Source organism: Bidens hawaiensis, unplaced genomic scaffold (genome assembly GCF_021521415.1).
Source record: "Bidens hawaiensis isolate Kalapana, Puna unplaced genomic scaffold, B.hawaiensis_p1.1 tig00002125_1, whole genome shotgun sequence".
Taxonomy (NCBI): domain Eukaryota; kingdom Viridiplantae; phylum Streptophyta; class Magnoliopsida; order Asterales; family Asteraceae; genus Bidens; species Bidens hawaiensis.
The window spans coordinates 1547474-1562614 of record NW_027491113.1 but is presented as its reverse complement, the minus strand read 5'-3'; the positions used below and the strand labels follow the sequence as shown (position 1 = coordinate 1562614).

Here is a 15141-nt window from a genome sequence, read left to right as displayed (position 1 = left end):
ATATATATTAGTTGAATAAGTTCATTCTCAATTTATATGTGTATACTCATATATTGTGTATTCGTATATTTTTATTTCATTAAAACATATATGTGTAATTGTGTATATAATTAAATAATATGTATTTACTTTCTATCTTGTTTTTCTATAGAAATTGAGGAAGCAATAAACTAAGAAAAGGAAAAGGGAATGGATTTTATATTATGGCTAATTTGTTTCATGTTTAGTTTTGGTATTATGTTTTGGTTGCGGTATTACGGTTTTGGTATTATAGATAATTGATTGTCGGTATCGTACCGTTACCGATACCTAGTTTAGTGGAGATTTTTTTTAAAAGAAGAACAAAGAGGTACCAAAGCGAGTACCGTACCCAAAGTACCTGTACCTGTACCCGTACCCGTACCCGTACCATATAATTCGAGTATGAGTACTAAGATTTATTGATTTTAGGTACAGGTACTTTCGGGTACAGGTACGGGTATAGGTACGGTCCCGATCTCATCCCTATACATAGTAGGTGAAACAGGCCTTAAGGCGTCATTGTAAAAAGACTATAATTTCAAAACTAGTTTTATGCAAACAGAAATTAAACCATATCACTTGATAGTTGAGACTATGAAAGCAAATTAAAAATCAGGTTGATTGTACGTATACATTTTCATCTTCGCTTCGCAAGCATGATGGGCCTTTGAACGCACATTATAGTCCTCTCATGTTGTTATCCAATTTATTTTCCACCATGTGGAGAATAGCATATTCCTTAATACTTTTGGAACCTATACAAAAAATAATAATAATAAAGTATTAATCCAAAAAATAAAAATAAACAAAGAAACCTTCACCCGAACTCAAATGACGACCATACCAAATTTATAATATAAAATATTAAAAACGAGGAATAATATTAATTAAAAAAATCAAGGGCTAATAAGTGAGAGTTGAAGATCAAGGGGTGAGAGGCTCCGAATGAGAAGAAAAAACACGTACGCTACAACCACCCCCATCGATTCAATTTAATTATCTTGGTCTTTGATATTCACGAAAACCATCATATATATTATATATATATATATATATATATATCTCTCTCTCTCTAACAACAACAATAAGAATAATAAGAATGGGGGAAGGTCCGGGTCTGTATCCAGATATCGGCAAAAAAGCCAGAGGTAATTCATCCATTCATGAATATTATATGAGTTGAAATGAAATGTTTGTTGATTTTTATTATTATTCATTTCAGATCTTCTGTACAGAGATTACCAGAGCGACCACAAGTTCTCTCTCACTACCTACACCGCTAACGGAGTTGTATGCTCTCCCTCGTTCTTCTTCTATATTTGAATATTATTATTATCGATATAGCTGTAGATTATTAGGATGAAATTATTCCAAGATTTAGGTCAACATTTTTTTAAATTCATCGACATAATTTGTATGCTAGGGTTTGTAGGCATTGCCACAAGTTACAGCTGTAATGTTTCTGAATACTTCAATTGTTTGCAGTTTCTGGTATTGCTATATATATACATATATAATCTGTTTTCTCAATATTGTAGCTTTATCTGCAGTGGTCTTTATTAGCTTGCTCTAGAAACTGGTAAACGGTTTCTAATATTGAATAGATATCATATACCACAAAATTACTCGGAGTTGTATCATTATCACTTTTTTTATACACAAAAACTACTTAGGTATTTGTTATTCTGTTTTGGTGTTTTTTTTATTTTAGCAAAATTGCCATTTTGTCTACCTGCAATTTTTGAAATTTTCAACTTTCTCAATATTTCAGGCCATTACCTCATCAGGAGCCAAGAAAGGTGACCTGTTTTTGGTGGATTTAAGCACTAAACTGGTCAACAAAAACATCACCACTGATGTCAAAGTGGACACCAACTCAAAGGCAAGTAACATTAATATATTTGCATCTGAAATTACTGTTATACTTTAACTTACTTAATAATATGACTGACTGTATAACAACCATTTAGCTACTCACAATTATCACCATTGATGAGCCTGCCCCTGGACTCAAAACCATCTTCAGTTTTGTTGTTCCCGATCAAAGATCTGGCAAGGTATTATTATTAAACTAGTAAAGACTCTCATCACATGTGAGTTTTACATGGGAAGCATCTAGGATTCAAGTCTCATGAAAGTTTGGTTACAGGTTGAGCTTCAATATCTGCACGAGTATGCAGGAATCAGTACCAGCATTGGTTTGACCGCTAGCAATCTAGGATTGCATCCTTGATACTGTACGTAGTTAACAAATTAGGATTCAAGTCTCAACTTCTGATCTTATTGCATCCTTGATACTGTACGTAGTTAACAAATTAACTAAATGGTTATGTCTCTAAATTAGTCTCGAGTATTATATATGAAAAATATTGTGTGATTGTTACAGGAATGACAAAACAGACACTTTAACTGCTTCGTACTATCATACAGTTAGCCCCTTGACCAACACAGCAGTTGGTGCAGAACTGAGCCATGGGTTCTCTAGCAATGAGAACTCTTTGACAATCGGGACTCAGCATTCACTTGACCCGTTGACAACCGTCAAGGCTCGGGTGAACAATGCTGGGATAGCGAGTGCGCTTTTGCAGCATGAGTGGAGGCCGAAGTCTGTGTTGACTATCTCGGGTGAGGTGGACACTAGGGCGATTGAGAAGAGTGCTAAGGTTGGATTGGCTCTGGCTTTGAAGCCTTGAGAGAGTTAAGACTTTGTGGAATAAGTTTGGTTGATGACTTTTAACTGTCATGCAAAAATGTTTCCATTGATTTTGATCTTGATGTTAACAATGGATCTGTTGTTGTTTAAACAGACATCTGTTGTATTGGATTGATTTTCGTTTTGAAAACTCTTCTATTGTTTCTATTATTCTAATGTTTGAAATATCACGCGACGCGACATTGTATTCTTACACAAGCTGATAAATCACATTCATGTTGCCAATGAACATTGGTAGGCCATGATCTCCGGATTGATCTTGCTGAATGCAGCATGGATTGGATTCGTCACTAGTCCGTTCTTTACTCTCTAGCCATGTGAGAGATGACTTACAGATACAGATGGGTGTTACGCCACAACATAACATATTTGTATGTTAACTTCAACTCAGGTATCTCTCTTTATTTCATCGGACATGTGTTTAAATTATCATTGTACGTGAAAGTACATTCACTATCGCTTTTTTCATTGCATATCATCAGTAAAACGTGCATTTTGCTAATGAGAGACCTATCTATTCCTAGTAAATGTCACAAACCTGGTTATTAGTATTTCTATTTAATGCATCAAGAACATCTACAAAAACCAATTTGATAACTCATCTAAACACATGGATAGAAAGGCTAATATGAGTCCATATTATCAGTGACAGTGGCCACAATATCAATGGTCGTCTCTAGTTGGTTTGTAAGGTGAATAATGTTATTACTTATTAGTGTTGTGCAACACAATCACCTTGTCAAGTTTGTTTCTTGATCCGTAAAATGGAGCCTTGTCTTCTCAAAAATAAATAAATTAAAGTGTCTTTGATGTTTCCAACTCTTCATGCCTTTTATGAATGCACTGGACGGAAATAGCAGATTAGCCGGGACTAGTCTCCATTTGTATGCTTAAATTTGCTAAGAAGTCATCCCAACCAACAATCTCCACGTCTTGTACATTTCCAACATTTTAATCTTGTCAACAATGTTTTACCTTCTAGTCCTTCGCTGCATTGACAACGTCTGGATTGTTTTTGTTATGTTGTGATACCAAGATTGCATTTTCGCCAAATTCGTAAATGAGAATATCTTATAGATGTTATGAATCTGACATAAGATGAAATGTTTGTCCTTAAAAAAGAATGTCATACAAAATGTTCTACTTAGAAAGTCAGCTAAAGACATGTGTAATTCCAATAGACTTAACTGTATCACATATTTTTTTTTTTTGTATAATATCAGGGTTATGTTATGTAATTCTCAAATCTTTCAACACTATCATGATTATTCCTCAACATTAATCATTCATTTTAACTATTTCAGCATTATGGTGAATAAAAACAAATATATCATATAATACTAGTAGGGTGCCCGCGCGATGCAGCGGCGGCGGCAATTTGCAACACTGTAGTCGTTTAAGTTGGTTAATAAGTCAACTTGTGAGATATTGTATAACAGTACTTTAGTTCGTTAGTTTTGTTATTCGTATAATATTTTACTAAACTTTATTATAACCGCGCGATGCAGCGGCGGCGGCAATTTGCAACACTGTAGTCGTTTAAGTTGGTTAATAAGTCAACTTGTGAGATATTGTATAACAGTACTTTAGTTCGTTAGTTTTGTTATTCGTATAATACTTTACTAAACTTTATTATAATATTGTTTTTATTTTTATTACTATTTCAAGTTAGTAGCATCAATATTCTTTTTCATAATTGTTACAATGTGTGAAATAAATAATATATTGGAATTAAAATTATTGTCTAATTTAATAAACTATCATGAAAGTTCAATAAACTAAAATCAAAATAATAAATTTTAGTCATACTTTTTTCATATCCTAATTATCTCATCTCGATTTCTCAACCATCATTCATCACTGAACATGTTATCTGAAGATTCACAAGGAGGTTGATGTTCAGGTCTCGTTGCTACATTTGGTGGATGCTAGGTTTATTTTATGTTGGCTTCTTACATCGCTACATCCTCTATACCAGGTTTCGATACTGAAATAAATAATATTTAGTCTCTTATGTATGTTTTATCAAAGTAATAATGTTATATGTAGTTAGTATACATACCTGACAAAGCTTCAAACTTTTTCTTCGTTTCGTCCATTACAATTTCCTAATTTATTTAATACAAAAATAATTAACTTAGTATGATAGAGAACCATTAAGAAAAAACATGTAAAATCAAACACCGTGACAATTTATTTATGATTATAATGATGTTTTCACTCCAAACTTACATCAAATTAATTATATGAGTTTCATATATCTATTTAGTAGTTGATTAATTACCTTAATATCGAGACAAGACAATGTAGTTGAGAAGGTTTCCACATTTGTGAATTTTTTAGCTCTTATGTTGAATTATATAAATGTATGATAAGTAGAATTGAGCAATATTAAAGATGTTTGGGCTTTTTGGCTTTGGTATGTCAAAAGTTTAGGGTTTAGTTAGCTGGTCGGATTCATGTACTTGAATTTGTACTTGACAGCTATTTTCAAAATTTTATTATTTATTTAAAACATTTTTTTGGAGAATAATGTTTTCTTGCATATATATAAAATAAATAAATAAAATTGATGGTTTTGGATAATATATGAATAAAATTGACTTGCATAACATACGAATTCATATAAATTACAACAAATTTAATATATGGACGTAAATAAAAGTTACCATCTCGTTAAAAATCTACCTAACAAACTTAGAGGATTTTGAGCAACCTACCATATATATATACGTTTTAGTAAATTTGAATTTTTTTGTCAAATGCTAGTTCTCAAAAATATATTTTCTTCCCTTAATTTTCAAAGTCTAAACAAAATCACAAGTCCTTGATTGTAGCCATGATTTCAACAATTTGTTTTGTTTTGTTTATTTAATATCAGATCCTTCATATGTGTAGTATTCAGTACTACTCTCACAATCTCAACAATTGATCATCTATACGTAACCCTAGAACTCTCTCAATCTTAGTCGACGTATAATATGAATCGTCTATCTTCTTCAACGATTCTGGTATAGATCATCTTCATATGTAATAGTCTTCAACATTAGAACTATACTAACCCTAATTTTGTTTTACATATTCGATTATACATAAAGTACAATATCGATCTTCTTCTTCAACTTTAAAGGTATTATCAACATCAGATTCGGTTATACATATTCAATTTACAAATTCGATTATGCCTAATTTATTGTTTACTTAAGCAATATCGATTTTAATTGTTGGATTATCAAGCGGTGCAATCGAATCTTTACAATCGATTATACCTATTATATTGTTTTGTTTAAACAAATTTTGACTATGGAATTACTTTTATGATGATTCAAAATTAACAGTTCTTTTATAGTTTCTTTGCATTTTTATAAAATATAAAGATATGTTTGTAACTTGTAATGAAATTTGACGCAATTATAAAAAAAAACTTTATAAGAAAATGCTAAATATTCTACCAATCTTCCTGCCATTTGAAGCTATTTTCATTTTTTCCACTTTTGAAAATTGCAAATGAAATTATTTAACCTAAACTTGTTAAATAACAAGAATCCGTTGTAGAATATTTTGCAAATGAAATTATTTAATCCCAAAATGCTAAAGCGGAAAGATGAGCTAAAAACATCATTTTAATTATTATAATTATTTTGGCGTTGATGGTTAGGGTATAAGTTTGTCTAGTTACGAGTGTGATTGGAGTAGTCATGCTTACCAAAGTTAGAGGGCTCTGTATTATACTATTATGTAGTTATATGAGCCCTTCATTGTTGATCCATTTTTAATGGAATATAAATTTTGGGAAAAAAAATAACTTATTAACATTTTGATTTAATTTTTTGTGCATCATACTTCAATGATGCATAAAGGCTGCTACCAAGGTGGATAAATCATGAAGTCCATAATTGAATAAAAGTGATTGTAAGTTTATTTAATTCTTAATGTGGTGTCTAATATGAATTAATTTGGTGTGTAATGTTTTATTTAAGTTGTAATAAGCATTTTAGATAAATATGTAACAAATGATTTAGATATTTAATTTATTCTATTTAATAAGATCTTTTTATGAATGGTGCGGTTATGCATATAGTTGTATTTAAGAGAAAAAAAAATGCTAATGGTAAAATTATATATGAAAAGTTTCAATTTTTATGCTTTAAAGACTTGTATATGGATGCAACTATAACTTGTACCTTATAATCCGTACCTCGGTTTTAAATAAAATTTATATCAAAACGTAGATAAAATTAAGAACATTTAGATGGTATGTTTGAAGTTTTTAGAAAACATAATAAACTCAAAGATATAAAGAAAATAGTAAGAAACATATATTTGAGGAATTTATGGATAAAGATGATGGGCTTGAAATGTAAATATATATTATATGTACAAAAAAGGCTACAAAGATAAAGGGTAAATATTGTAATTATATCCTTACAAACTCAATTGTTACATGATATAGTTTTTTGAAAAGACTAATCTAATCCTTAAAATTCAAAATTTGATGCAATAGAAGTTGTACTTATAGCAACAAATCCTCTTAAAATTTAAGAGGTTCTTAACTGTTAGAGATATTATTAAGTATTCTAACATCACCTCCGTATAGTTCTTACTTCATTTTAAATCAAAAAAGAAATTATTCAATGTTGTCACATAACTTTAGGTCCAGGCTATGTCCTTAATTCTACGACATTACTACAAAGTACAACGCATCCTAAAAATAATTATGTTCGTGATTTTCTTTAGTTTTTCTAACGGTATACGAATTCTTCAAATGAGCTAATGGCTAATCATATCGGGATGTACTCGTCTTTCGATCCGGGAAAAACTCTCACCTAAGGTAAAGGCCGGTAAACACTCGCTCAAAGACAAGACGGTGTGGTGAGATAAAACCCGTTCAATTGAAAAATTCAACTAGTGAAAACCACCTATTTAGCTAGTCTCTTATCATCATGATCTAAGTATTAAAGGCGAGAATTAAACATATGTCACATGAAACACCTTTATGCCTTATCCTTTTCTTTCATTGTTTCTATTTAAAATATAATAATAATAATAATAATAATAATAACACATGGGTAAAGACTTTTCAGATAAGATAAGTATGAAAGTTAGATTTGTTGAATTTTAAATAAAAATATACTAGCAAGAAGGATACATGAGTATGAAAATCAATAGTTCCGTCACATACTCTCAAGCTATGGGTAGTGGAGGAGCTACAAACAAAAACGTTTTGTGTCGTGTGACGCCCAGTCAGTAAGGGGTGAGAATTGTTTTTGAGGTGTAATGGTATAGAGGCTACAATAGTAATATAATATATATATATATATATGTCATACACACACATACTAATATAATAATAATATTTTCTTCTTCCACGGCGACTTCTTCTTCTCGCCCGCGCCCCTTTTCGCCCAGAAATCACCCAGGGGCGGTGTTCGCGCCCCTTCTCGCCCAAGTTGTAGCCCCACTACACTCAGCCTCATGGGCTAATTTTCTAATTTACCTATAGAGCATTCTCATCCCATTCCTCATCCTTATCTCTATAATTACACTAAAAAACAATACATTTCTCTCTCCTGTTTAATTAAATAATATATTTTTATGTCTTTATCATTACAGTTTTCTCTCTCCTCTACTCACAACCAATCCAACAAATATTAAAAAATAAATAGGGGCAAACAATGTTCCCCAAATTTACAAAAATCACTACATTTTTCCCTCCACCCTATAATTTACACTCACAACCGCTCAAAACCTCACCCTATAATTTACATACTCTCCTCACATAAATTTAAGGGGATGGGATGTGAATGCTTTAAAGGAAAATATAAAAGAAGAAAAGGCAAAAGACTTTTTTTTTTTCTTCAGAATATGTAAGTTCTATTTTGGATTAAAGTGATTCTGATGAAACCACAACATAATAAATAATTCTTGATCTGATTGCTGTTTGAAGGAAGAAAATTAAGTAAATCTATGTAGCCTTGACACCACCATAACATTTAACACCACCACATGTTTTTCTTGCAAAAGTTAACATCATTTTTGTACCATAAAAGTTGTAATTCTCAACTTCACAGCTCCTCCTCATAAATTACACTGCCATGAATTGATCACTCTAAATCCATCACAACAACATTGATTCCAATCTGTTTCTTATACTGCTTTAGACAATTACAACTAAATTTTAGAAAAAGAAAAAAATATATATAATAATACCCGAAAATAAATCGATAATTATCATATACCAAACATACCATTCTCAACTCTTCTCATTCGGCTTTGGTGAGTTTTGATTCAACTGCTGATGAAACGGTGACGCACGCGTGCTACTCGATATCGACAGGCTTCTTGGATGCATCGACCCATTTCTTGAAAGCGACCCGCTTTGAACCCGGGCCCCGCTACGGCCATTCGGGCTCGACCCGACCCGTTCGGATTGGACCGTCTGGAAGTAATATGATGAGCTGGCAATGGCTTTAAAGACTCGACAACTTCACTCATCAGCGGTCTGACTTTCGAGTCCCGGCTCAGGCAACGCGCGGCTAATTGGGCCGCCTTTTGGGCTCCTTTTATAGAGAAATGACCTTCGAGACGCGGGTCTATTAGCTTGTAAAACCTCCTTCTCTCTCCCAAATGTGGTCGAGCCCACTCAACAAGATTGTGTTCACCGTTTGGTCGGTTTTTGTCCATTGACCTTCTTCCAGTCAAAATTTCGAGTAAAACGACACCAAAACTATATACATCACTCTTTGCAGTGAGATGTCCTACACAAAAAAACAAATAAAATTTGATGAAACCAACAAAATGGATTTGTAACCAACAAACTAAAATAACTGAACCCAAACAAATAAAAACTGATGATTTAGTTTTCTGTTTTTGTAAAAACTATATTTCTGGTTCGGTTTTGGTTTTGAATGTAATTAAATCCTATCCAATCCAAATGTATGGACTTTCATTTTAAATTTTGAATGTTAAAAGTAATTTATAAGAACTTGATAAACAATGTAACCCAAATATTTACGTTCAAATGTATAACAATTAACTAATCATTACTTAACAAAAAGATTTAAGCCCAAATTCATTATTTCGGGGCTTTTTTCGGAACAAAATTTCAAACCTATATAGTAAAACCGAAACTAAGCGGTTTTTACCGAATTCTCAGTTCTCAGTTTTCGATTCAGTTTTTGAGGTTTTGAGCACAAAACACCCCTAAGTAAAACAAAAGAAACACAGAAAGTCAAGGATAAAAAGTCAAACCTGTCATTACGTATTCGGGGGCTGCATAACCGTATGTCCCCATGACTCGAGTAGAAACATGGGTTTTATCACCCTCGGAGGCGTCTTTGGCGAGACCAAAATCAGAAAGCTTTGCATTATATTCCTGAAAATTTGGATCATTAGAAAGACCAACACTTAAGACAACTCAAGAAAAATCAAATGCATGATAAGTTTGTGTTGCATACCGCATCCAACAAAATGTTGGAGGTTTTGAAATCACGGTAAATCACGGGTCTTTTTGCCTCTTCATGAAGAAAAGCAAGTCCCTTTGCAGCCCCAAGTGCAATTTTTATTCGGATAGACCATGGCAGAGGTAAAGACCCTTCAAAATTAAGAAAGATTAATAATTCAAATAACATCATCTTAATTGAAAAGACTATTACGTTTACTGATGATAATAATAATAACAACAACAACAATAATAATAATAATAATAATAATAATAATAATAATAATAAGAGGAAAGCAACCAACTTACTTCTAAACAAATGATTCTCCAAGCTCCCTCGAGGCATGAACTCATAAGCTAACAGCCTTTGATCATCTTCAATGCAGTAACCAATAAGTTTAACCAAATTTGGATGAATGAGATCACCTAAATAATTAACTTCCGCCTGCCAATAACACATAAAGATGGCAACTTTAAGCAACCTACTTATAAACAAATCAGTTTGGGTTATGCATATCTGAATCGTTTTATTCAAAAAAGTCTAATTAGGCCTGTAAACGCACCAAATGGTCAGTGAACCGTTAGGCGGGAAGTTTGTTCTTCAATAAATGAACGAACACAGACACATCGTTTGTTCAATTAATTAAGCGAGCGAACATGAATAGACGTTCGTGCATGGGTCGGTTTTAGGCTCAAACCATACCAAAAACTAAATATTCCGTTTCTAAGCTTTTGAAAACCGCCCGCTTTCAGGCTTCGGTTTTGCCATTTGGGCTTGAAATTTTGGGCCGACAAAAGGCCCAACATAATGAACTTGGGCCTAAATATTTTTGTTAATTAACAATTAATTGATTATAATACATTTGGGATAGAATACTTGGGATCACTATTTATTAAATTCTTATAAATTACATAAGATTCAAAGTAAAAAATGAAAAGTCACAAATTCGGTTCAGTTTTTAGTTTTAATTACATGCAGGACAGTAACAGAACCAAAAGTTCACTTTTACGAATATATAAAACCAAGCCGACGGTTTTTTGTTTAAAATCGGTTATTTCGGTTTGATTCAGTTCGGTTTCATGCACACCCCTAAAAGTCTACACCCATCAGCCAATCTGCCCATTTTGCTACCTCCAAATTATAAAAAAGTAACAATACTAATAATAAAAAGGAGCATATGGAAAATGTCGAACCAGCCACTCTTTATGGCCTTGAAGCCCGTCATGATTCAGAGTTTTAACCGCAACCGTGAGCCTGGTGCCCGGTTTAACCGGTGCAGTCCCGTTTTCTTCAATCCATCCTTTAAACACGCAACCAAACCCCCCTTCACCAAGAAGACTCTCGGGTCTAAAATTTCGTGTTGCCATTTTCAAATCATTAAACGCAAATTTCCGAAGGCGAGAAGACACTTTTAATTCATCTTCAAACTTTTGGGTGGATGCATTGCTTTCTACTGTACTTGTGGTAGTTGATGACACTACCGGTTGATCTTTGCTAGTATCGTTTGTCAGTTTACTTTCTATAAAAAAAGCCAAAACGCACACCAATTATTCAAAATAGCATCATCGTTATCAATTTCAAGATTACTGAAAAAAAACCCTAAATTTGATCATAAAGCAGGGTTTAAACTTTAAAGTAACAACTAATATCAAATAACATTCAAACCACTAAAGATTCAAGAACTAATTAAGAAAGTAACAAGTATTATCAAATAATCAATTTCAAGTTTACAAGAAAACCCCTACATTTTGATCATAAAATAATTGCCTTTCAGTCATTAAAGGGTAACGTTTACATCGAAATAGAAGGCAAACAGACAACAAGCTTCACCGGATAGTCGATTCCCATATTACAAGAAAATCCCCAAATTTGATCATAAACTTTAAACTTGGAACCTAATACAAGAAATCTTGACTAAAGCCTAGAGTTGGCATTAATTACCATAATATAGTAAAAACCCTAAATTTGATGAGAAACTGCTTTAAAGCTAAGAAATGTTGATTAAAGCAATCACAACCCACTAAAGAGTAAATTGATGGGATTAAGTGGAAGTTACCAGAGTGAGTAGTGATGCCACTAATAGAAGTATCAACTTTAGATCTTGAAGAAACACAACTCCCAATTAACTTCCACCTGGTCCAACATCCAATTTCCTCACATTCTTTATGTTTATTATTCTGCCAAGATTCCATCTTTTAAAACAAACCCAGATGGGTTTAGATCCAAAATCAATCAAAACCCATCTCAAGAAACACCCACATCACAACACATGTCTTCAAACAAAACCAAACCCCACAAAGATTGAAAGAGAGATATATGTATATAATCTCAGTTCAAAAGCACCCACTACCTAGTTATGTCTACTACCCACAAAAAGAAAGATTAAATTAAAGAAACAAAAGAATGACCACTTCAATCCTCTCAAAAAGAATTGAATTCTAAATTATATTAATATTAATATTAAAAAAGAATGAATTATACTTACCTAGATTGTGTGGTTTTCAAGTAGACCCTGGCTTTACAAAAAGCGTCAAACACTCCACCAAAGTTATATCTATTAACGAGGAGGAGGAGGAGGAGGAGGAGGTATGAATTTTTTCCCAAACCAGTGTTGGTAGAAAATATATTTACCAAATAGATATCCTCTACAAAATATTTACCAATATAGTGTTTTGACAAGATTTTTGTTTCCCACTCCTAATTTTATTAGATAAACATAAGATGGGCCATGACATTTCTTTCTTATCTTTTTATTTTAAAACAATAATGCTAATTAAACACTAAAATAATTAAATTATTTTATACAATTGTTTATTTTTATAAAAATATATTATTTAAAAGGTGTGATGGATATATTAATTGAATCTTAACAAATAATTATGAAAAACAATGACTAGTTATATAATATTTAGAGTTTTATTAATTAAAATTTCGTATTCAACCTTGAACACTACTACTCAAAATGGCATATTTGTTTTAATTATATTTATAAGTACATACAAAAGCTTGAAATGCTTTTTAGAAATCATCTTAAAATATAATAATGTATTTGAGTTTAAATATATAAGAAACACTTAAGAATGTATAAGTGTTTTAATTTCTTTTATATTCTTCAACCTAAGTAAAAGCAAGATTTTTTTTTCCTTATAAATTAAAAGCGTTTCTCAAAAAAATCAATTTGAAACCGATTTTTCTTTTTAAGAGTTTTTTTAATTGAAAATATGTTACTAAAATAGGTTTTCGATCTACTAAATAAAATCTTATTTTATTTCAAAAAATTGTTTTCTCCGAACACGTAAAAAAATACGATTTTCTCTTTTAAGAAAAAAACATTTGTCTTATATTTAAACATTTTGGAGCTATTCTTTAACTAGCTAAAGGTTTTTTAAATAGACAAAAGAAAACTATTAAATATTTTAAAGGTAAAAATGGTTCCCATCGAGAACAAAATTTAACATAAACTTTTTATTTATGAAATATTTTTTAAAATAGATAGAAAAACTATTGAAAGAGTTCCTTTCAATTGTCTGTTCTTTTTTTAAAAAAAAATAATTACTTTTTTGCTTTATGTTTTAAAAAACCTTTAGCTGTTTCGAATAAATTTTTTTTAAAACATTAAAAAATATATTTACAAAATGTATTAATTTTTTTTATTTACCTTTCTCTAAAAAACATTTGTTAAAATCAAAGTGACTTTTTTTTTCTAGTGAGATTATGAGTGAGAAACAAAAAGCTTGTCAAAACACTATATTGGTAAATATTTTCTAGAGGACACCTATTTGGTAAATATTTTTTTCCACCAACACTAGTTTGGGAAAAGGGCAATTTAGACACTGTTGTGGGAATTACTAGGTGCTGCTCAGTTGGTGGCTTACATAATTAGTTGGATTGAAATTTATATGTAAATTCTTAAATATACGCATATATACCAAAGTTTACATATAAGTTTTTCAATGTTTACTGATTTTGACCAAACGTCGATTATTTGGCAAGTAGTTGATGTCGTACTGACTAGCAATGAAACGACGCATGGGTGTAGTTTTTACAGCCATGACTTTAGGGGCGTAAGCTGGATATCAAGAACAGGTTGTTCGGGCAATGCAGGTAAGGCGGCCCTTTAAATTTGAGTAGTGAATTTCAGGTTATACCACTCAAGTGTGATGGTAAAAGATTCGAGGGGAGAAAGGATTTCAGGTAAAGGGGTAGTTTGAAATAGCACCTTCTTTAACCTTTAATTTAGAGAATTTTGGTAAAAAAATATGATAAAAAGATTAACATCATTGGTTGATTTACTTGGGACGGTTAATTTGGATAGTGAGAGCTATACCCCAAATACTCTAGATGAGACTAAGACCCTGTTTGTTTGGGTCTGAATGGACCCATTCAGAGCCTCATGTCTGATTCGGTAAGACATATAGGTGTTTGGTTCGTTATAATATAACATCTTAATCGCTCAGTCACCACTGAAACATTCAGCTTCAAAATTAGGCTGAACCATTCAGAGGACTCATATACCTTTATGCTCTCTTCACCTCTGCACCATCTCCCATCCCAATCTTCACCACCGATCTTTATCATCTGTCTTCAACTCAGCACCGTCGACCACTACCGCCGACGGAGCCGCTATCGCCGCCGGACCTGACGCCACGTCTATTTCTGCCACATCGATTACATCCTCGTCGCTAACCAAGTACAATTGATATTTCTGATTCAGTCGATTTTGATTTCTATTGCATCCTCAATCGATTCATATTTAATCGAGTTCTGATTTTGATTTAATCTATTTTTATTTAATTCATTTTTTTTCATTGCTTGATTCAATCAATTTAGTTTAATTGATTTATGATTTTTAGTTTCAGTCTGATCCGTATAGATTTTTGGATTCCATCGGGTTTTGTTAGATCTGGTTTTCGGAATATTGTATATGAGTTATATGGTTTCTTCATTAGATGTGAATTTTGGATA

The 15141-nt window shown here is 31.9% G+C and overlaps 2 pseudogenes across 2 annotated transcripts; one reads left to right on the top strand and one right to left on the bottom strand.

Annotated features, from left to right (window-relative positions):
- Window positions 1-1094: 1094 nt before the first annotated feature.
- Window positions 1095-2864, top strand: LOC143607568 (mitochondrial outer membrane protein porin of 36 kDa-like; annotated as a pseudogene). The gene is made up of 6 exons (XR_013148993.1): window positions 1095-1169; window positions 1244-1311; window positions 1793-1903; window positions 1992-2078; window positions 2171-2320; window positions 2408-2864. The product of XR_013148993.1 is annotated as a mitochondrial outer membrane protein porin of 36 kDa-like (transcript).
- Window positions 2865-8841: 5977 nt separating this feature from the next.
- LOC143608026 (serine/threonine-protein kinase PBL34-like) lies at window positions 8842-12305 on the bottom strand (annotated as a pseudogene). Its single transcript, XR_013149123.1, has 6 exons — window positions 12233-12305; window positions 11370-11695; window positions 10485-10620; window positions 10192-10328; window positions 9986-10109; window positions 8842-9492 (listed from the first exon to the last, which is right to left on the bottom strand). The product of XR_013149123.1 is annotated as a serine/threonine-protein kinase PBL34-like (transcript).
- Window positions 12306-15141: the final 2836 nt, after the last annotated feature.